This window comes from Mobula hypostoma (genome assembly GCF_963921235.1).
Source record: "Mobula hypostoma chromosome 8 unlocalized genomic scaffold, sMobHyp1.1 SUPER_8_unloc_10, whole genome shotgun sequence".
NCBI lineage: Eukaryota > Metazoa > Chordata > Chondrichthyes > Myliobatiformes > Myliobatidae > Mobula > Mobula hypostoma.
Genome location: NW_026948121.1, coordinates 240,497 through 263,981, shown reverse-complemented (window position 1 = coordinate 263,981; position 23,485 = coordinate 240,497). Strand labels below are relative to the sequence as shown.

The window sequence follows — 23,485 nt, the reverse complement described above, 5'->3', positions numbered from 1 at the left end:
TGAGGAGAGAGACGGGAGATTTCTGCTCCCTCCGGCTATGCTAGGATGTGGGCAAAGCCCACGTCCGGCTTTTATGTCAGGAGTACACTAGCGGTTCGACAAAGAGGCGAGGCCCTGAGACTGAGCGGCTTGAGAGAGCATTGCTTGACTTATGGTCCCGTCTTGGTCCGACCGCTGGGGACGAACAGCTATGGCAGGAATACCAGGAGAAGAACGACTCACCAAGGAACCCGCAGCTCCAGCAGTCCCGAGGTGCGGACGTAAGGTCAGGGATCCAAATGCTGCAGGATTCGGACCGTGGCTCACCCTTCGATTCGTTGGACAGGTGGCGGGGAGTCCAAAAGCAATTAGTGGAGTTACTGGCTGCTGATGGTTCCTCCGTTACGGACCTGATGAAATCAATAAAGAAGTCCGTTCATTCTATCGGTCCTTATTCTCACTAGACCAGTCAGATGCAGGTTCGTGCAATGAGGTCTGGAAAGATTTGCCTAAGGTCGCCCTGAGGACATAGTGCGGCTGGACATTCCCCTGACTCGGGAAAAGCTGACTACTCTCCTTAAGCAACTCCGGAGTGGTAAGCCCCCTGGCTTAGATGGACTAAATGTAGATTTTTATCAGGCTTTCTGGGATGTCCTGGGGCTGACTACAGCTTTGTCCTAGGGGAGAGCCTCGTCACGGGGGAATGTTCTTCTCATGGCGGAGTGCTATCGTGGTGCTACTGCCCAAGAAGGGAGACCTCCGCCTGCTAAAGAACTGGCGTCCGGTGTCCCTCTTGTGCACGGACAACAAGCTCTGCGCCCGGCAATGGGCAACCGTCTTGGCTCGGTATTGAGATAGATGATCCTTCCTGACCAATTTTACACAGTCCCGGGCCGGTCAATTCAGGATAATGTCCATCTTGTACCGGACCTGATCCACCTGTTCCAGGAGACTGAGTCCCCGGCAGCGTTGCTCTGTCTTGACCAGGAGAAGGCGTTTCACCGGGTATACCTCAGATTCCTGATGGGCACTCTGCAGGCATCTGGGCTTGGACAACACTTTATAACCTGAGTTCGGCTCCTATACTCTGCCGCAGAGTGCCTTGTTAAGATCAGCGAACCGTTGACAGCACTCGTTCCCTTCAGAAGAGGGTTACGTCAGGGGTGCATCATGTCCGGCCAGTTGTATGCGATCTGTATCGAGCCATTCCTGAGCCGCCTTCGGCGAATGCTGACGGGTCTGGTTCTGCGCGATCTAGACATGGAGGTCGTCCTCTTGGCCTACGCCGAAGATGTACTCCTCATGGTGCGGATCCCAGTGACCTGCGGAGGATGCGGGAGTGCCAAATTGTTTTCTCGGCGGTATCCTCCGCTAGGATTAACTGGGCAAAATTTTCCGGACACTTAGTGGGTCAGTGGCAGGTGGACTCCCTGCCGGAGGAGATTAGAGCTTTTGAGTGGAGCACCGGGTATCTCCTCTAGCTGTGAGTCTACCCAAGTCCTTCTGGGGAGACCTGGCTTGCGAACTGGCAGGACCTGGAGACGAAAGTTATGGCCCGGCTGTTCAGGCCTTCTCAGGGTGCTTTCCTATCGAAGCAAGGTGGTGGAGGTCATAAACCAGCTGCTGCCCTGCATGTTGTGGTACCGTGTGGTCACCTTGGCCCTACCTGCTCCCTTTGTCGCGAGAATGCAGAAGAACCATAGAACCATAGAAACTACAGCACAGAAACAGGCCCTTTGGCCCTTCTTGGCTGTGCCGAACCATTTTCTGCCTAGTCCCACTGACCTGCACACGGACCATATCCCTCCATACACCTCCCATCCATGTATCTGTCCAATTTATTCTTAAATGTTAAAAAAGAACCCGCATTTACCACCTCGTCTGGCAGCTCATTCCATACTCCCACCACTCTCTGTGTGAAGAAGCCCCCCCCCGTAATGTTCCCTTTAAACTTTCCCCCCCTCACCCTTAACCCATGTCCTCTGGTTTTTTTCTCCCCTTGCCTCAGTGGAAAAAGCCTGCTTGCATTCACTCTATCTATACCCATCATAATTTTATATACCTCTATCAAATCTCCCCTCATTCTTCTACGCTCCAGGGAATAAAGTCCGAACCTATTCAACCTTTCTCTGTAACTGAGTTTCTCAAGTCCCGGCAACATCCTTTAAACCTTCTCGGCACTTTTTCAACCTTATTAATATCCTTCCTGTAATTTGGTGACCAAAACTGAACTTCCTCTGGGTCAACGAGAAACACTGGGTCTCCGCAGCGGTCTTCAGTTTCCCATTGCGGGAGGGCGGACGGTCACTGGTGTATGTAGGTCCGCGACTGGCGGCTCTCCCCCTCAGGACCCTGCAGAGATTCCTGTATACCGAGCACCTCCCAGGTGGCACGTGTTGGTGACATTCTTTCTCCGGAGTGGCCGCTGTCTACACGAAGAGATGCGGCTACCACCCTGGGGCGTCAGCCGTGCTGCTTTGCAGAGGTTGCCCGGCTTCTATCAGGACCTACTGAGAGTCTGGAACATAGATGCCTCAGGCTGGGAATCCCCTACTCTGGCAGAGAAAAGAAAGAGATCTTCAAAAAATATAGGCAACTTGGAGTTAATGAGGTGCTCGAGGAATATAAAGAATATGAAAAGAATCTTAAGAAAGAAATTAGAAACGCTAAAAGAAGATACGAGGCTGCTTTGGCAAGTAAGATGAAAATAAATCCAAAGGGTTTCTGCAATTATGTTAGTGGCAAAAGGATAGTGAGGGATAAAATTGGTCCCGTGGAGAATCAGAGTGGACAGCTATGTGCGGAGCAAAAAGAGATGGGGGGAGATTTTGAACAATTTCTTTTCTTCAGTATTCACTAAGGAGAACGATATTGAATTGTGTAAGGTAAAGGAAACAAGTAGGGTAGTTATGGAAAGTATGACAATTAAAGAAGAGGAAGTACTGGCGCTTTTAAGGAATATAGAAGTGGATAAGTCTCTGGGTCTTGACAAGATATTCCCTTGGACTTTGAGGGAAGATAGTGTAGAAATAACAGGGGCTCTGACAGAAATATTTCAAATGTTATTAGAAACGGGAATGGTGCCTTAGGATTGGCGTATTGCTCATGTGGTTCCATTGTTTAAAAAGGGTTCTAAGAGTAAACCTGGCAATTATCGGCCTGTGAGTTTGACGTCAGTGGTGGGTAAACTGATGGAAAGTATTCTTAGAGATAGTATATATAATTTTCTGGATAGACAGGGTCTGATTAGGAACAGTCAACATGGATTTGTGCGTGGAAGGTCTTGTTTGACAAATCTTATTGAATTTTTTGATGAGGTTACTAAGAAAGTTGACGGGTGTAAAACGGTGGATGTTGTCTATATGTACTTCAGTAAGGCCTTTGACAAGGTTCCACACGGAAAGTTAGTTAGGAAGGTTCAATCGGTAGGCGAAAGTAGTAAAATGGATTCAACGGTGGCTAGATGGGAGACCCTAGAGAGTAGTGGTGGATAACTGTGTGTCAGATTAGAGGACGGTGTGTAGCGGTGTGCCTTAAGGATCTGTACTGGGTCCATTGTTGTTTGTAATATATATTAATGATCTGGATGATGGGGTGGTAAATTGGATTAGTAAATCTGCAGAAGATACTAAAATAGGAGGTGTTGTAGATGATGAGATAGGTTTTTAAAACTTGCATAGAGATTTAGGACAGTTCGAAAAGTGGGATGAAAGATAGCAGATGGAGTTTAATGCTGATAAATGTGAGGAACTATATTTTGGTAGGACTAATCAAAATAGGACATACATGGTAAATGGTAGGACATTAAAGAAAGCTGTAGAACAGAGGGATCTAGGAATAATGGTGCATAGTTCCCTGAAGATGGAATCTCATGTGGATAGGGTGGTGAAGAAAGCTTTTGGTTTGCTGGCCTTCTTACTAACTCTTCCTTCAGTTAGTCCTGACGAAGGGTCTCGGCCTGAAACGTCCACTGTGCCTCTTCCTAGAGATGCTGCCTGGGCTGCTGCATTCACCAGCAACTTTGATGTGTGTTGCTTGAATTTCCAGCATCTCCAGAATTCCTGTTGATTGAGTACAGGAGTTGGGATGTAATGTTGAATTTGTATAAGGCATTGGTAAGACCAGATCTGGAGTATTGTGTACAGTTCTGGTCGGCGAATTATAGGAAAGATGTCAATAAAATTGAGAGAGTACAGAGGAGGTTTATTAAAATGTTGCCTGGGTTTCATCTTCTAACCAACAGAGAAAGGTTGAACAGGTTAGGTCTTTATTCTTTGGAGCGTAGAAGGTTGAGAGGAGACTTAATAGAGGTGTTTAAAATTATGAGGGGGATTGATAGAGCTGATGTGGTTAGACTTTTTTCCGTTGAGAGTGGGGAAGATTCAAACCAGAGGGCATGGGTTGGGAATTAGAAGACAAATGTTTAGGGGTAACATGAGGGGGAACTTCTTTACTCAGAGAGTGGTAGCTGTGTGGAACGAGCTTCCAGTAGAAGTGGATGAGGCAGGTTCGATGTTGTCGTTTAAAGTTAACTTGGATAGATATATGGACAGGAAAGGAATGGAGGGTTAAGGGCTGAGTGCAGGTCGGTGGGAATAGGATAGGGTAAGAGTTCGGCACAGACTAGAAGGGCCGAGATGGCCTGTTTCTGTGCTGTAATTGTTATATGGTTATATGGTTAGAGGGCGGAGTTCTGGCCGACCCCTGCCCTACCTCAGCGGATGTCGGTGCTGCTCAGGTGTGTGGATCGACTCAGGCTGGTCTCACCTCTGCACCACCGGAACTGCTTGTCGGACCCAGGCCCAGCGATTTTATCCGAGAGCCGAGCCACACAAATTGAGCCGTCGCTCCTCGACACCCACAATCTCATTCAGGAATGCAAGTAGGAGGTACCTGTCTGGGTTGCTGCTCCACATTTTTCACTTCCTCGCCCTTGTCCACTGTCCCGACACGCCATGGCGGGCTGTCATTCCACCTGGATGTGAGGGTAGTCCCAAATGGAAGTCCCTTTACGAGGGAGTTCTTCCCATGAAGAACATGGGGTGGAGTCTGCATCATAGAGCAGTGCTCCGTAATAAGTTATTTAGTTTGTACACTGATCTCCCAGTCGCATGGAGGAGACCTTGTACCACGTGTACATGGAGTGTGCCAGGCTGCAACCCCTTTTTGCTTATATGCTTGGGCTGCTTCTCGCCGTCTGGTTACACTTTAGCTCCAACCTATTTATATACAGTCATCCGGTAATGAGGGGGGCATGGAGGGATGAGGATATCCTTGTCAACTTGCTCCTGGGTCATCCGTGAGTCTTGGAAATGGGTGACGGAGGAATCTGCCTGGACAGACTGTCTGGCAATGTTTAGGGGGTATGTTCTTGCCCCGGGAAATATTGAGAAGGAGCACACGCTGTCCACGGCGACCACAGAGGAGTTCCGGGATCGTGGGCTTCTCGTTGGGGGGCGGGGTAGCGAGGTCTGGGGGTTAGTGCCATCATTGACAGAGATGGAAATATTTTAGTTTTTGTAGTGTAGTAATTGTGTTAGTCACTTGTCGTGACGGGTTGAAGAACCAGCAGAGATGGAAAGCACTTTGGAGTCCGGTATTGCTATTAACCAATAATATTTATTAGTAACTACACAATACAGTAATATAAATGCAGATAAATCAAACAGATTAGCAATGATTAAGTAAGTATATCAGTAAGTGTGGAAATGTATGAAAATCAAGCTTCTTCAAGTCTAGCGGTGAATAGATACAGTCTTACGATGATGAGGAAAGTTCAGTTCAGTTCCTGGTATTGAGTTGAGTTCTGATGGAGAGAGAGAGGGGGAGAGATTTGAGTCTTCAGATGAACTGACGCCATCGATCTTCCCGTTGTCCTCCGAAATATTTTTAAAGTCACCGACTCTGACCACAACAAAGGGGACCGTTCTTCTGTGGTGGACCTATCAACCCAGGCGAGGTTTGGTCACATGAATAATTCCCCACCATTCACACCCTGTTCGCACTGCAAGAGCCACTGATCGATCCGCCCGATCGATACTCCAAACCCCACTTTTTCTGTGGGCACAACAAAACTCATTCAGTGTCCAAAATCATGTGTGTCAGGTCTATCATCTGACCTTCTATTTATCTCACCATCCTGAGTACCAACTGCCTCTCAAATAACTACTCCTTTCTCTGTCTGAGTAAGAATGTACAAGCAGGCAATGTCCTTGTAGAAATGTAATACTGTGAGCAGCCCTCGCCTCTCTCTCTCTCTCTCTCTCTCTCTCTCTTAAAAACAAGATGTTGGTGTTAAATATCTCTCGCTCTCTCTCTCTTTTCAAAAGCACAGTTCATAGGGGTAATTCCGGACCCCGTCACACACTGGTCTGTATATATTGTAGCACTGAATTTTAAAAAGATATTTTGTAAAATATAGGGCTTCCTCGACAGCGTCCCATCACGCACTCCCATGGTCAGGCACAGAGTGAAACTCTCTCCACACTGTACCATCATATAATCATGGGGTCGAACAGGGAACGAAGCTCCCCCCCACATCATCCCATCACATACTCCTGGGGTCAGACACAGAGTGAAACTCCCTCCACACAGTCCTGTGGTCAGACCCAGAGTGAAGCTCCCTCCACACAGTCCTGTGGTCAGACCCAGAGTGAAGCTCCCTCAACGATGTCCCATCACACAATCTCGGGAAAGGGAAATCACAGCTTATTGATTCTATCTCCCTTGAGTTAAGCTGTAGTTGCGTCTTTGGAAAGAAATGTGTACATACATGCAGCGTGTAAATACAGGTCAGCAGGGAGGCTGCTGAGAGGTTTCCTTGATGTTAATTAGCGCCCAGCCTGTCTATTATTACCTCGGCTTTGAAGACTGATTTACATCTGCTGAGGATTAAACCCCTGTGATGCAGCCATGGTGACACACTGTCCCCCAAATCCAGCATCCCACCACCCTGACCCTTTGGGCCATCTAGTCTGTGCCGAACCACTAATCTGCCTCGTTTCATCGATGTGCACCTGGACCACAGCTCTCCAAACACCTCCAATCCATGTGCCGATCGAAATTTGTCTTAAAGGTTGAAGACGGCCCGCACCCATCACTTGCACTGGCAGCTCATTCCACTCTCTCACCGCCCTCTCAGTGAAGAAGATCCCCTTCATGTTCTCCTTAAACATTTCACCTTTCACCCAGGACTGAACCCGTTCAATGAATATCAACGGGTTCTGATTGAGCAGCCGTCCCCAAGCTCCCAAAGTCAGAGAGAAGAGATGACAATGAGCCAATGATGAATATTTTCCATCCCTCAGACGCCAAGGGCTGGGTTACTTTGGAAACTGGTTTGCAGAGAGGTTGTAATCAGTTCATGAGAGAGGCAAAGAGTGGGGAGAGAGAGAAGAAAGCTGTTTGCGATCAGTGTGAGAGAGAGGGCAGAGGGGGGAGAGAGATGGACAGAAGCCAGAGAGTGGCAGGGAGAGAAAGAAAGAGTGAGGGGGCAGAGGTAGAGAAATAGTGATAGATGTAGCGAGGAAAGCATATTGAGTTTGCCGAGAGATTGTGATCATTTTGTGTGTGTGTGTGTTTGTGTGTGTGTGTGTGTGTGTGTGTGTGTGTGTGTGTGTGGTGTGTATGTATGTGTGTGTGTGACAGAGAGAGAGAGAGAGAGAGAGAGAGAGAGAGAGAGAGAGAGGAGAGTGGGAGAGAGGAGGAGAGAGAAATGGAGTAGGAGGCAGTGTAAGTGGCAGGGAGTGAGAGAAAGAGACAGACAGAGAGTGAGTGAGACGGGGAGAGCAAACTCCATGGTTATGGAAACGTTATCAGTTTGTGATCGATAGAGAGAGGGGGCGTGAGGGAGAGAGAGAGAGAATGAAGGAGGAGGGAAGAGAGAAAGACAGAGATAGAGAGAGGAGAGAGAAGGGGGAGGGAGGGGAGAGAGAGAGAGAGAGAGAGAGAGAAGAGGGAGGGAGGGAGAGCAGCAGAGACCCCTAGAGCCCAGTTTTATATTGGATTTCCGCCATCCTGTGCGAGGTTTGTCCTGGAGCACGGTTCTCTGAGACATTATGGGATCTGTCCCTTCCGCAGCCCTGCCCAAGATCATTCGCCTGGATGTGGATGGAAGGATTCTGATGATAGAATTATTGTCCAATGTTTTCTCACTTCATCCCTCATTATCAGGACCCAGAAACAGCTCATCCTTTGACGAAATAGAGTTCGCACTTATCCAGTGCTGGGTTGGCGGTATAGGAATCCTTCCCAGGAAGGATTCTGTAACGTAAATATGTCTGGTGGGACGGTGTGGAGGAAGCTTCACTCTGTGTCTGACCCTGGGAGTGTGTGATGGGACGGTGTGGAGAGAGCTTCACTTTGTGTCTGACTCCTGGAGTGTGTGACGGCACGATGTGGAGGGAACTTCACTCTGTTTCTGACCACAGGAGTGTGTGAAGGAACAGTCTGGAGGGAGTTTCACTCGAAGTCTCACCCTAGAAATCTGTGATAGTGTGGTGGAAGTTCCACTTGGTGTCTGACCTCGGGAGCGTGTGATGGGATATTTGAAACATTGATCTCCACTGGTGGTGCTGGACTCTGAAGAAGATTGATTATTTCCTTGCAGCCCAGGAAGTGGCCCTATGGCCCATCCTGACTATGACAGTGCAGGGAGAAGTCCCATTCCCGCACTTAGCCAGAGGATGGCACGTTCGAATCCATACGGCTTAGCACCGAGGTCCGTGCTGGCGGAAGAGTAGTGAGGAGGGAGCGCTACGGGAACCGTGGTGTGGAAGGAGCGCTGTGTGACCGACCGACTGTGGGAGGGAGGGAGTTTTACGGAAAGCTGAGGGAGTCTGCCTCTCGTTCTCAGATCTTCGCTTCCTATCCAGAGGGGGCAAGCTGTCCTTGCTTGACCACAAGGGGTCACTGGTGACCATTGATCCTGAGATGCCACCCAATACCAGAAGGTAGGATTCGACGGTCAAGGAGCCCAGGATGTTTGGGAATATCCTTGGAATGAGGAGGTGATTGAGTAAACAATGGACAGGTTTAGTAGAGATTTAATCCCAGAGACCTGGGTTCGATCCGGCCCCTCACGCAACGTTCCCTCCCTCCTCACTATCTGTTTGGAGTTTGTCAGTGGACTGTGGCTGGAGATTCACTGTGGGGAGAGTGTGGGCTGTGGGAGGAGATTCAGTGGGTGAGGGGAGAGTTGGTGATGGGGAGTGGGGAGTGTCTGTGGGCTGTGGGAGGCGAATCAGTGGGTGAGGGGCGAGTTAGTGATGGAGAGTGGGGATGTCTGCGGGAGGAGATTCATTCGGTGGGGGGAGTGTTCAGCAAAGTGACGGACATTAATTATAAAATATTTGTTTTATAGTTCTCCATATAAGGTTATTGTTACATCATCAGGGCCCTCAGGTAAACAATTTTTAAATGTTAAATTCTTCCTTGGATCAAGCCCTCACTGGCCCAGATCAGCATTTTGCCCATCACTCTACCCCGTCGCTTCGAGAGCCATAGTCCTGGTTCAGACATGTGGACGCCACGGACAGGACAGCTCACCAACACCTCTACTTCCTCCGGCGGTTCGAGAAATTCAACATGTCACTGTTGACATTGACGATCTTTATCAATGCGCCAAGGAAAGCTTCCTGCCCTGGTGCATCAGGGCTTAATACGGCAATTGCTCTGCCTGTGACCGCAAAAAACAACAGAGAGTTGTGGACACAGCTGCGCACATCGCAGGCACCAACTTCCCTTCCAAGGACTCTGTTTGCACTTCCCTCTGCCTTGGTAAAGCAGCCAGCATAATCAATGATCCCATCCATCCCCAGATATTCTCTCTCCTCCCCTCTCCCATCGGGCAGGAGATACAAAAGCCTGAAAGCATGTACCACCAGGCTCAAAGACAACTTCTACCTCACTGTCATAAGATTATTGAACAGTCCCCCAGTGCGATAAGATGGACACTTGACCTCCCAATCTACCTTGTACCTTGCCGTCTGCCTGACTGCGCTTCCCGGGTAATTCTAACAGCTACTGTTTTACCCTTGCACTATGTCGATGAACTGATGTGAGGAAACGATCTGTGTGGACAGGATGTAACATCACTGTACCTCGGGACTTTTAACAATAACAAGCTGATTTATTGATTTCACTCACAGACAGAGAGGTCCTACTACAGAAATTCTGCACTGATGTCACCGTCCAGCTCTCCGGGTACTGGTCTGAGAACAGCGGAAAGCGGGAACGTGATTACCGGCGCTCTCTCTCCCCTTCATTGCTGACGGTCCCCGTTGTCTTTGGTGGCCAGGCCCATAAACCCACAACACATAGAATTATGCTCCTCTATCCCATCATGGCTGATTTATTTTCCCTCTCAACACCATGGACCTCAGGAGACTGGAGAGAGCAGATAGTCTGAGACTGTTTACCCTGGAGCAGTGGAAGCTGAGAGGGTGACCTGGTAGAGGTCTATAAGAGTTGTGGGAAACATATGTAGGGAAGACTGTTTTACCTTGCTAATGGATCCTCAAGCATAAAAAATTGACTCCTGACCTCACAATCTACCTCGTTGCAGCTCTTGTCTGCTTACGCTGCACTTTCTCTGCCACTGTGACACCTCATTGTGCATTTTGTAACTGTTCCCCCTTTGCATTTTTTTTTTGGTATGGGTATCAAAAACAAGGGGACAGAATGTGAAGGGGTAAAGTCCATCTAAGGGGTAATTACTTTCACACCGAAGGACATTAAAATTATTCTTACACAGAGAGGGGTTGGTTATATAGAACGGGCTGTCAGAGAACATCTTTTTCTGTTCTGTGTGTTCTCCCCGAACCTCCCCTCATCCCTCACCACATCTTCAGGCTGTGTAGGTCTTTGACACAGAACGACATCTTTCACAGTACGTATCAATGTTTTGTATCAATGCTCTCCCCCTTGATTTCTGGGAAAAATCCCTCTGTCCCCTCTCTCCTCACTGCCTCCCTCCCTCCCCCTCTGCAGGTACTTGAGGGTGGGCGAATTCGAGATCGAGATTTGGAATAAGCTGGCTGTCTTGGAGAGACGGGTGGAGGGTGAGTGATGTTTGTCCAATCCTGCGCCTCCGACCATGGTCTCCATCCCCCTCCTCGGTGACTGGGGGGAGGGGGGAACGTGGCATTTCCACAGTAATGCTATACAGCCACCCCCTCTATAATTTCACCATCAGTGTCCTGCGCTCAAAGGAATGAATTCCAAATCTGCCCAAACTGTTCCTTTAACTCAGGGCCTTGAATCCCGGCAATATACCCATCAACGTCTTCCTTTTTCCCAGCTTAATGGTAGTTTTTCTAGAATGGGGTGACCAAAACTGTACACATTATTCAAAGTGCAGCCCCAACAACATTTGGTGCATCTGTAACATAGAAACATAGAAAACCTACATCACAATACAGGCACTTCGGCCCACAAAGTTGTGCCGAACATGTCCTTACCTCAGAAATTACTAGACTTCTGCTAACCCTTTATTTTTTCAAAGCTCCTTGTACCTCTCTAAAAGTCCCTTAAAAGACCCTATCGTATCCACCTCCGCCACCGTTGCTTGCAGCCTATTCCACGCACTCACCACTCTCTGAGTAAAAAAACTTACTCCTGACATTTCCTCTGTACCCATTCCCCAGAACCTTAAACCCGTGTCCCCTTGTAGCACCATTTCAGCCCTGGGAAAAACGCCTCTGACTATCTACACGATCAACGCCTCTCATCATCTTATACACCTCTATCAGGTCACCTCTCATCCTCTGTCGCTCCAAGGAGTAATGGCCAAGTTCACTCAACCTGACGTGAAGTCCAACTCCAGTACTCAGTGCCCTAACTGATGAAGGCCGGTGTTTAGAAGGAGATGGGTGAACTCACTGAAACTTCTCAGATCCTGAGGGGACAGGACGAGGAAGATATTTTCCCCAGTGGGATTGTCTCTCGATCGAGGGGACAGAGTTATCAGAACTGGGGGTGGGGGGGGGGCGCTGGGGGTGTCATTTAATACTGTGATGGGTAGGGACCGGCACGTGTCATCAGAAACAGACATGACTGCGCCTCTGTTTTGTGGAATTTAATGCCATGGATGGTGGTGGATACCAAGTCATTGGGTATATTTAAAATGGAAGTTGATGGTTTCTTCGAGTCATAGACTCCTAGAACACTATAGCACGGAAACAGACCCTTTGGGCCATCTAGTCTGTGCCGAAACACTAATATGCCTCGTTTTATCGATGTGCACCTGGACCACAGCTCTCCAAACACCTCCAATCCATGTGCCGATCGAAATTTGTCTTAAAGGTTGAAGTCGGTCCGCACCCATCACTTTCACTGGCAGCTCATTCCACTCTCTCACCGCCCTCTGAGTGAAGAATATTCCCTTCATGTTCTCATCAACCATTTCACCTTTCACCCTAATCCATGTCCTCTCGTTGTAGTCTCACCTAACCTTGGTGTGATTCGCACATTTGCTGATCCAGTTTACCACATTATCATCAGATCATTGATTTATGTGACAAACAAACAATGGACCCAGCACCGATCCCATGGCACACCAATAGTCACTGGCTTCGTGACAGAGAGGCAATCATGTACAACCACTCTCTGGCTTCTCCTGCAAATCCAATATTTAATCCGATTTACAGCCTCGTCTTGAATACCAAGTGACTCACTAGTATACATTTCCCCGGCTTATTCTTGAAACCCTTCTTAAAGAATAGAACAAAATTAGCTGTCCTCCAATCCTTGGGCATCTCACCTGTGGCCAAGGATGTTTTAAATATCTCTGCTAGAGACCCTGCAGTTTCTGCACTTGCCTCCCAGAGGGTCGGAGGGAACACCTTGTCAAGCCCTGTGGATTTCTCCAACCAACCTGCCTGAAGACTCATCCTCTATAATCTGTACAGAACCAATGAGCTCGCCTCTGCATTGCCTCACACCTATAGACTCTGTGTCCATCTCTTGAGGAAATAGAGATGGAAAACAAACAAAAAAAATCCATGTAAGATCGCTGCCGTCTCGTTCGGCTCCACACAGAGATCACCACACTGATCTTCCAGAGAACCAATTTTGCCCCTTGCTATTCGTTCACTCTTAACGTAGCTGTAAAATCCCTTCCGACTCTCCTTCAGCTTGTCTGGTCGAACAACCTCATGTCTTCTTTTAGCCCTCCTGATTTCCTTCTTAAGTGTTCTCTTGCATTTCCCATACTCTTCAAACATCACACTGTGCCTGCCTATTCCTGCACCTCCTTCTTTATCTCAACCAGGACCTCAATATCTCTGAATACCCAGGTTCCATAAACCTGTTATCCTTGCCTTTTATCCTGACAGGCACATACAAGCTTTGCACTAGAAAACTGAAGTCCTCCCTCTTACCAAGTACACCTTTCAAAGAAAACAACCTGTCCCAATCTATACATGCCAGATTCTTTCTGGTACCATCAAACTGGGAGTTTCTCTGATCAGTAATGCCACCCGCTCCCCCACCCCGGCACCGCTCTGTCACGTCTAAAACAATGGAACCCCGAAATACTGAGCAGCCAGCCCTGCCCCCCACCACAACCAAATTTCAGAGATGGCTAAAATGTCATAAATTTCACTTGCTGATCCATGCTTTAATCTCTCCCGCCTTTCCTACAATACTCCTTGCATTGAAACATGCGTAGCTCAGAACCTCAGTCCCACCATGCTCAGCCTTTTGTAACAACACCTTTCTTCACAACACTTGAGATTATTAATTTAGTTGGAAGGATGTTAAAGGTTAAGGGGAGAAGGCAAGAGAATGGGGTTCAAAGGGATAATAAATCAATCGTGATCGAACGGCGGATCGGTCACCGCGCACACCGACGCTCTGGTTCGATCGCTCCCCGTGATTGTTGCTCTCCACCGTGGGTGTCCTCAGCACAAGCTGATCCCACGATCCCATGGACACAGAAGACTAGGTGGTTAATCGGGAATGGCTTGGATTCTGTTGCAGTGGAGAGCGGGAGGAGAGCCGAAATCGCCAAGTGTCAGGGGGAGATAGAGAGGCTGCGGGAAGAGCTTGCCAAGAGGTAGGAGGTACACAAGAGGCCACCCTCCGTCCGATCCATGTCCTCAGAGTGAATTCTTTCCTCTCAATGGGCTCCCTATCGCCTCCCTCAAAGGTGGGGCTGAGTCGCCCCTTCGAATAGCCACAGCCCACGGTACAGAGTGGGAAACAGGGAGTCCTAGGGTTCAAGCCCGGCGACGGTGAAGGAAGGGCCCACAGATTTCCGAGTGGCGGTAGTGGTGGAACAAACTGTCCCCACCAACATAAAGCTGCCCTCATCCTTCTGGGCAGAAAGGGGTGCGGACGTAGATACTGTCCGAGTAGCCCGGGCGAGTAACAGCGGAGCGTTCTGCAGGCACTGCACTCTGCAGCAATGGTAGAGGGTGAGGAGTGTGAGTATTTCGGGTGGGTAGGTGGGGTGCTGAATGAACGGCCTGCCCTGTTCTGCATGGCATTGCGCTCCTCAAGAGGTGCTGGACCACCATGAGTCAGCAGGGTCCGAAAAAAAATCTCCACAGAATTTTCTCAGCAACTCTGAGAAAACCCTGGAGATGTGGGGCGAGATTGTCAGTGTTGGACAGAGGGAAGGGGACACACGGAGGGAGGGGCTGAGGCTCAGGGTGATTGGATCCTCGATGTCGAGTAGCGTTGTGAAGGGTCGTGGAATGGGGTGAGGAATGAATGCTGAAAGCTGATCTCTCTGTCTCTTGGACATGGCGGCTTCTCGCTGAACCACAACAATCTATTAGTGATACTGTATTCACTCCTGGGAACTTGAATCTCTAAGCTGCTCTGCCTCGGCACTGTTGATGTAGACAGGAGACCATCCCCCACCGTCAACTTCCTGAAATCAATGACCGGCCCTTTTGTTTTGTTGACATTGAGGGAAATATTGTCACGAAGCCATATTACTGAGCCATTGGAGATCATTGTAGGTCCCAATGGAAGGGTCATCCTTGTCCCTGCGCTCTCCCAATTGGTTCACTGGCAGAATCTTCCTTTCTCTGTGATTGGATGACCTTTAGTCAATCACTCCAATGCTTCCATTTTCTGTCAGAACATTCAAGGGCAATGGGATTTCAAAATGCGGCATAAAACCTGTTACCTTACTCCCCAGTCTCTCAAATGTACAAACCCGTCATCTCCCTCTCCCAGCCTTTCAAATGTACCCAGCCGGTCACCCCTCTCTCCCAGTCTCTCAATGCAACCCATGTCACCTCTGTTGTCTCCCCAGTCTCACAAATGCACACAACTTCTCTCCCAGTCACTCAATCCTATCTCTCTCGCCCCCATCTCCCCACTCACTCTTTCTTCAATTTCTCTCTAACGCTGTCTCTTTCTTTTTAAAAAAATTCTATTGTGCTCTTTGTCTCCTTACCCCGAATTCTCTCACTCACTGCATCTCTTTCTCTCTCTTCTCTCTGACTCTGTCTCTGTCTATTGCTTAATTTGCTTGCTCACTTTCACCCTAATATTCATCACACTCTCTTTATTTCCTGTCTCTTTATTTCTTGTCATTTCAATTTAATTCTCTCTCCATTCTTTCATTTCTTTATCTCATTCTCTCTCATTTCTCAGCTATGCTGCATTCTCTCTTGCTATCTCTCTCTCTCTCTCTCTCTCTCATGCTCTCTCTCATTTACATCCTCAGATCTGCTCTCACACCATTCTTCCCCACCTCCTTTCAAACAGAGAGTCCCAGATCACGACAGCTTAACCCAAGAAATGTCCGCTCCACCCCCGGTGGGTTATGTTGGGGCTGAGGAGCACTGGCGAGAAGAGGGAAGACTGGGGGTGGGATGGGGGTCTGAATCTGGATATGTTTCTGCTCTCCCCACAGATGCTGTGTTGTATCGAGTACATGTTCCACAGTCTGGGCCTGGTCCACCAGTTTAACTTAAATGCCATCACTCTGAAGCGATGACTGGTAGGTACCCTCTCCTCATCCACCTCTCCCAGTAACTATTCATCCACAAGATCTCCATTACGAACCCTTCCAGTCTACCTGGCTAATGCCCTCCCTCTGTCTGCTACAACTCCCTCATCTCACTCCTCATCTCTCAACTTTCTTCTGAATCATCCCTCTCTCCCTCTCTCAGTTTCCCATCCATCTCTCTGTGAAAGTGTTGAGGGGTGGAGGCAGGAATCTCGATTATTATATATCTCTCTCCTCTTCTCTAATCTCTCTTTATTTTTTCCTCTAATGCTTCTCCTCTCTTTCTTCTTCCCCACCTCTTCAACTGCATCATTCCCCTTACCCTTCCAGACTTACAGAGATGGGATGGTAATGCATGCCGAAGGGGGTCACAGAGATGGGAAGGGATGCAGAGGCTGGCGGGGGTGATAGAGATGGAGGAGAGGTAAAGGTGCTGAAGGAGGTTACGGGGACAGGAGATGGGGAGGGGTTAATGGGTTCTGTTCGAAGAGGCTGAACCCAGTGAGGGAACAGAGGGATCTCTGATGGCCCTCAGCCCCTGATGGAGGGATTGGTCAAGTGTGAGGCTGGAGCACCAGCAGGAACCCGATGGACCGAAGTGTCTGTAACTATCTGCATCCTCTCTTCGTGCCACAGCTGAGCGTCCAGGAGAACTACAGGCAGAATCCGTTCCACAACTTCCGTGACTCCTTCTGCGTAACCCAGATGATGCATGGCATGATCCAACTGTGTGAGCTGCAGGTGGGTGTATGGGAGCAAGTTCTGACTGTCCCATCCGTACTAGTCCTCTGTAACAATCACTACAGTCAGGTTCACTCCTGCGGTATAGAACTCCCTCCCCACCGCACCCTCATCATTGCCCCTCCCTCCTCCTCGCCCCTCCCACCACACTCTCTCCTCACTGCCCATCCCACAGCACTCCCTCCACCACACTCTGCTCAACACCCTCCCACAATATTCTGTCCTCGCCACCTCTCTTACAGCACTCCCTCCTCACTGTCTCTCCCATAGCACTCCCTCTTCACTCTCCCTCCCACAACACTCCTTCCTCACACTCCCCCCTGATTTGGAGGTTTTGGAGAAGATGGTGTTGGGAGCTCCAATTGGGTGAAGTGTTGTGGTGGCGAAGAGGGAGGTGTGAGCCCAGACATACACTGACCCCACCCTTCTCCCTTGTGATCGCAGGCCCGGCTGAAACCCATCATGATCTTGATCCTGATGACCTCCGCTGTCTGCCACGACTTGGACCACCCCGGGCTCAACAACACGTGAGCCTGAGTGCCCAGCCACACAGGGTCACTCCAAGCTGGAATTCCAACTCCAACGCCGGCCTTGATCCCGACCAACCCGCCCCGCCCCGCACCCCCGCCTCCCAACAACAGCTCCAGTGACTACACCAAACGTTCCTCAAACACTAACCATTTCATTCTCGAAATCATTGTCATAAACCTCTCCAATGGCATCTTATCCTTCCTTAGCCAAAGGGCACAAAACTGCTCACAATGCACCAAGTGCGGTCTGACCAATGTTTTATAGAACCTCAGCATTACTTCCTTGCTTTTATAAACTAGTTCTCTGAAAATGAATACTATCATTCCAGTTGCCTTCCTTACTTCTGACTCAACCTGCAAGTTAAACTTTACAGAATCCTCACAAGGATTCCCGAGTCCCTTTGCACCTCCAATTGCTGAATTCGCTCCCAATTTCGAAATTTGTCTTTGCCTTTATTTCTTCTACCAAAATATACAGTATGGCTGTACACAATACTACACTCTTCCATCTGCCATTTCTTTACCCATTCTCCTAATCTGTCTAAGTTCTTCTGCAGACATCCTGCTTCCTCAACAATACATACTCCTCCACCGATCTTCGTATAGTCTACAAACGTGGCCACAAAGCCATCAATTCCGTCATCCAATAATTGACACTTAACGTGATGCCAAGCTCGCTGCGGAGGAGAGATGGCCGCTGATGACTGTCCCCGCTCTCAGTCTAAGGGTTGGCCTCTTGCCTTCCACTACCCCACATCACCCCCAAATAGATACTAGGTCAATGCTCAGACCGATCTCGCAAGTCACTACAGCAACCACTCCCCTCTGGAACAGCACCACTGCGCAGTGGCCTTCCAGATACTTTCAGAGCCCAACTGTGACATCATCGCTGGCACAGAGACAGGAGTCTCGGAGGAGATCTGCAAGTTGAGACATTCTGCAGGGGGTGGCGGGGTAGGGGAGGAGACGTGGCGAGACTGAGGGAGGGAATTGCGGGAGTGGGCCATAGGAAGTGAGAAAAAGTTCACTTCAATGATTCCGAGGTGGGAAACTCTCGGGAGGGGGTGGGAGGGTGTAAGGATGATCCAACATCTTCCAGATTTCCACAAACATTGCAGGATTTTTTACGGAGTGACTGATCCTTCAAAGATACTGAAATAGCCCAAACACTGATCACCAACAGGCCGTAGACAAGGAACAACCAGACAAAGCTTGGTACAAAAATTGGTCTGACAAGGTAGCAATGGTACAGGAGTTGGGACATAACGTTACAGCTGTACAAGACATTGGTGAGACCACACTTGGAGTTTTGTGTGCATTTCTGGTCGTCCAGCTATAGGAAGGAGATCATGAAGCTGGAGAGGGTGAAGGGAAGATTCACGAGGATGTCACCAGGTCTGGAGGGTTTGAGCTATAAGGAGAGGCTGGAAAGGCTGGGACTGTTTTGCCAGGAGCAAAGGAGGTTGAGGGGTGGCCTTATAGAGGTTTATAAAACCATGTGCGACAGAGACAAGATGGATGATCACTGTAATTTCCCCAGGGTAGGTGAATCTATACCTAAACGAGACAGGTAAGAGGTGAGAGAGGACCTGAGAGGCAAATTATCCTAAATGATGAATAGAATGAGCTGCCAGAGGAAGTGACAGATGTGGTACAAAGACTATATTTCTAAGACATATAGATGGGTTCATAAACAGGAAAGCTCTAGGGGTCAGGGGTTTTCAACCTAGGGTCCACACACCCATCAGATAATGGTAAGGCTGCAAGGCATGAAAAGGGTTGGTAACCCCTGATTTAGATGAATACGGGCCAAACATGGCAATTGCCACTAGCTTTGATGGCATCTTGATCAGTATATACTAGTGGGGCCGAAGGGCCTTTTTCCAAGGTGTGTGACTCTGGGAGTCAATGCCCCTGTATCTGATGGTCACAGGAGAAACAGCTGCAGAGATGATGGAGGTGCTGGTTATAATCCTGCCTAGATTCCAGAGAGGAAAGAAAAATTATGAGTCTAATAAAACTGTTTGAGGAAGGTGATAGATGGAATCCATGTGAGCTGCACTTGTGTCACTGGGACCAAGGAGGGTGCAGCACAACCTTTAGTGAAATGTAACATAGAATCAAACTGATTTTAGCATAGGGAGTTGTTGCTTGAGGAGATTGCCGGGAGAGTTTGAAGATTTAAGGAGGGTCGATAAAGTAGGGACACTGGATGTAGCATATTGGGATGACCAGGTATTTTGCGAGGTAGTAATATGACAACCTAGGGAACCTAGGGTGAGGTCCAGAACACGGTTCAATTCATCTGGCAAGTACGTTGTCCTTTCACTGCCCAATTAGGGTTCTATTACAGGGTCGATCAACATCCCTTGAATCAGAATCTGACTAATCATCAAGTGTTTTGCAGAAGCAGTACAGTGTAAAGGCACAAATGACAATTAATTACAAAATAAATTAACAGTGCAAACAAAAAAGCAATAACCAAGTTCATGGACTGCTCGAGAATAACTTCCCGACAACACGGTGACCAACAATGTACCCAACATTCTAAAGGTTGCCTCACCAAACTCAGAATCAGGGTTATTGTCACCGAAATAAGTCATGAAATTTGCTTTCTGTACACACAACCATAAAACTGCTATAAATAACAAATAAATAAAAAATGCAAATGAGGTAGTGTTTATAGACTGACGGCAGAGGGGATGAAGATATTCCTGAATTCAAAAGTGTGGGACTTCCGGTACCTGTACTTACTGTCTGATAGAAATGGGAAGACGGCATGTCCTGGCTGGTGAGGGTCCTCAATGATGGATGTGTCTTCTTGAGGCATTGCATCCTGAAGATGTCCGTGAAGGTGGGGACGGTTGTGTCTGTGATGGTGGGGAGGGTTGTGTCCGTGATGGTGGGGAGGTTTGTGTCCGTGATGGTGGGGAGGGTTGTGTCCGTGATGTTGGGGAGGTTCGTGTCCGTGATGGTGGGGAGGTTTGTGTCCGTGATGGTGGGGAGGGTTGTGTCCGTGATGTTGGGGAGGTTCGTGTCCGTGATGGTGGGGAGGGTTGTGTCCGTGATGGATCTGCCTGAGTCTACGACCCTCTGTAGCCTCTTGTGATCCCGTGTATTGGAGCCTCCACACCGGGTGGCAATGCAACCAGTCAGAATGCTCTGATCCAGGGAGAGTTGGTGGGTGGGGTGGAGGGAGTGGTAAGCTACGTGTTTGTATACGGGAGGGGCTCTGACCTTTCCCTTCCCCCCAGGAGATGACGGAGCTGATCTTGGCCACAGACATGGTGAGGCACGGAAACATCATGGATGCGTTTGCACAGTGCCTCGATGTGTTTGACTACCAGAACCCAGAACACGTCCGACTGGTCAGTAGTGAGACCCCAGGGCACTCTGGACATCAGGCTCTGGACAGCTGAAGGCAGAGAGGAAGGGAACACAAAGACAGCGAGGTGTGTAGGGGTCAGAGGGGCTCATAAAGATGGGATGGGTAGAGGAACTGGAGGGTGGAAGGAGTGGCAGAGATGGAAAGGTGTGTAGGGGTTAGAGGGCTCACAGAGACGGGAATTGTGTTGCAACTGGAAGGAATCACGGAGACAGGTAGGGTGTAAGGGAGGGAGTGGGTCACAGACACGGGGAATCCAGCGGCAGGGAGGGGTGTAGACTCCAGCGGCGGAGGCCGTGGTGACACGGAGACAGGGAATGTAGGGGCCATAGGGGGTGATAGAGATGGGGATACACACTCAATGTTCTTGTTAATTGGAATTGGTTTATTATTGTCAGATACAGAGATAGAGTGAAACGCACACTGTTCATACAGATCAGATCATTACACAGTGCATTCAGCTGGAATAAGGTCAAACAATAACCGAATGCAGAATCAGGTGTAACTGCTACAAGGAGAGTGCAGTGCGGGTGGACAATAAGGTGCGAGACCGTGACCTGGATTGTGAGGTCAAGTCCATTAATGGCACAAGAGATCTATTCAAGAGTCTGATCACAGAAGGGTGGAATCTGTTTGAGCCTGGTGGTACGTGTCTTTGGAGGAAGTTTTACCTTCCCCAGGGGTGTGGCGGGAATGTTTGATGATGAGGGACTGTCCGGGGCCAGGCATCACTGTGTTAACAAGTTGAGTAGAGGTGTGGGAATGGGCTACCCGCGACTTGTCGACCTCCCCCTTCTCTGCAGCTCAATAACACCCTCATCCTCCCTGTCGACAGCTGGAACAAGTACTGATCAAATGCTGTGACACCTCCAAAGAGGTGCATCCCACCCAGGTCTCTGAGCCCTGGCTCGACTGTTTGTTACAGGAGTACTTCATGCAGGTGGGTGGTGGCAAGCAAGTACCATGGGTGGAAGGAGTAAGGCAGGAGCACCTCGCTGTGAGGAGGGAGTGTCGCACTAAGTAAAGGACAGTAGGGTGGAGGAAACGCTGGAGAAGGAGCTGCAAGGCGGGAGCCCTGTGGGGGCGGGGGTGCAATGACGATTAAGTGCCTTGTTGTGGGAGGGGGAATCAGGAGGGAGTACTGTGAGGGGGTAATGAGGAGGGAATGCTGTGGGAGGAGCGGCGAGGAGGGAGCGCTATGGAGGGGCAATGAGGATGAATTGTCTTGCTGTGGGAGGAGCAGTGAGGAGGGATGGAATGCCTCACGGTCAGGGGAGGTTCCGGTCTCTGTCACTGCTGATGCTGTTGGACCTGTTCCCAGAGAGACCGGGAGAAGTCTGAGGGTTCACCAGTGTCGTCCTTCATGGACCTGGACCGGGTGGAAATCTCACACACAGAGCGCATTCAACACTTCCACCCTCATGCCCATGTTCGAGCCCTTGACCAAGGTAGTAATGGGGCTGAGAGTGTGTGTGTGTGGGGGAGGGGGGCGGGGCGGAATTCATTGGGGGAGAGAACAAGTAACAGGGCTCATACTGAGTGGGTAGGGGGAAGGGAGCAGGCCTTCACCCTCTCTTCATCCCATCCCCTGCTGCTCTTACCCTTCCCTCTTGAAGGTCAATCTCTTGAAGATGTACTCAGTGGTGGGGACGGTTATGCTATGGTGGAGAGGAGCTGACTGAGGTTACAGCCCTCTGCAGCCTCTTGTGATCCACCAGAACAGGTAGTGATACAGCCAGTCAAAATGTTTTCCACCATACATCTATTTAAACAAATTGTAGAGTCTTTGGTGAGATACCAAATCTCTTCAAAATCCAAACACTGGCATTGCCTTCCAGATAAGAATATAGATCCCTCTGACCCCAACACCCCTCCTGCCCCGACTCCCCTCCCTGTCTTCATGATCCTCCTATAGTGGCGACATCCCTTCCAGTCTCCACGATCCCCCTCTGACCCCGACATCCCACCCCATCTCCTTGATCTCCCTCTGGTCCTTACACACATCCCCACCTCCATGATCCCCTTCTGTCCCCAATACCCCTCCCCAGCTCTGCAACACCCCTTTCACCCCTACGCCCCTCCCCGTTTGCTTGAACACCCCTCTTGCCCCTACACCCCTCCCCATCTCCGTAACCCCGAGCTTGAATTCCGAGACATATTATCAAGAGATATCTTGTGATTGCGATAGGATGTCCGGGAATGCCAACAGAGGGGAACGTTAGTCAAAATCTGCTCCCAGGATGTGACGGGACGTTGTCTCCTCTCTTCCAGCTCTTCCCCCAGCTGGAGGAGTTGTTGCTCCATCCCCTCAGGCTGGCGAGGGATCATTACCAGGAGCTCAGAGAGGGGGAGATGGCGAGACTGGAGGTGCCCTCGGAGCCCACCGTGGCATCTGTCTCCATCTGACGGAACAGTGGGATTTTCCTCTCTTGGGGGTGGGGGTGGGTTGCAGGTTTGGCAAAGGGGGACGAATCGAGATGGGCAGAGCACTCACACTCACAATCGCTCACTCACACACACTCACTCACATTCCCAGAGCATAGCTTTATATAGACTAACTCTTTCCAGATCCTTTTGAACATCAACACTAACCAATATCCCACAATTTAACAACTACTTTGCTCTCTGTTCTGTGCTTTAGTGGATGGCTCCAAACATCTCCACATTATAATCTCTCACCCATGTTCTCATCCACACTCAGCATGCCCTTTCGTCTCGTAGCTCTTAATATCCTCCCTTCCCCCTCCCTCCCCTAATGGCACTGGAGTGTAGTGTTGAGCAAACAGACAAGGACTAAATATTCAGAACATGAGATAGAGAGTCCTTGAAAGCGAGTCGCCAACACGAGGAATTCTGCAGATGCTGGAAATTCAAGCAACA

At 49.3% G+C, this 23,485-nt stretch overlaps 1 pseudogene; it reads left to right on the top strand.

Annotated features, from left to right (window-relative positions):
• The first annotated feature begins 15,832 nt into the window (after nt 1–15,832).
• LOC134341166 (high affinity cGMP-specific 3',5'-cyclic phosphodiesterase 9A-like) lies at nt 15,833–23,011 on the top strand (annotated as a pseudogene).
• Nucleotides 23,012–23,485: the final 474 nt, after the last annotated feature.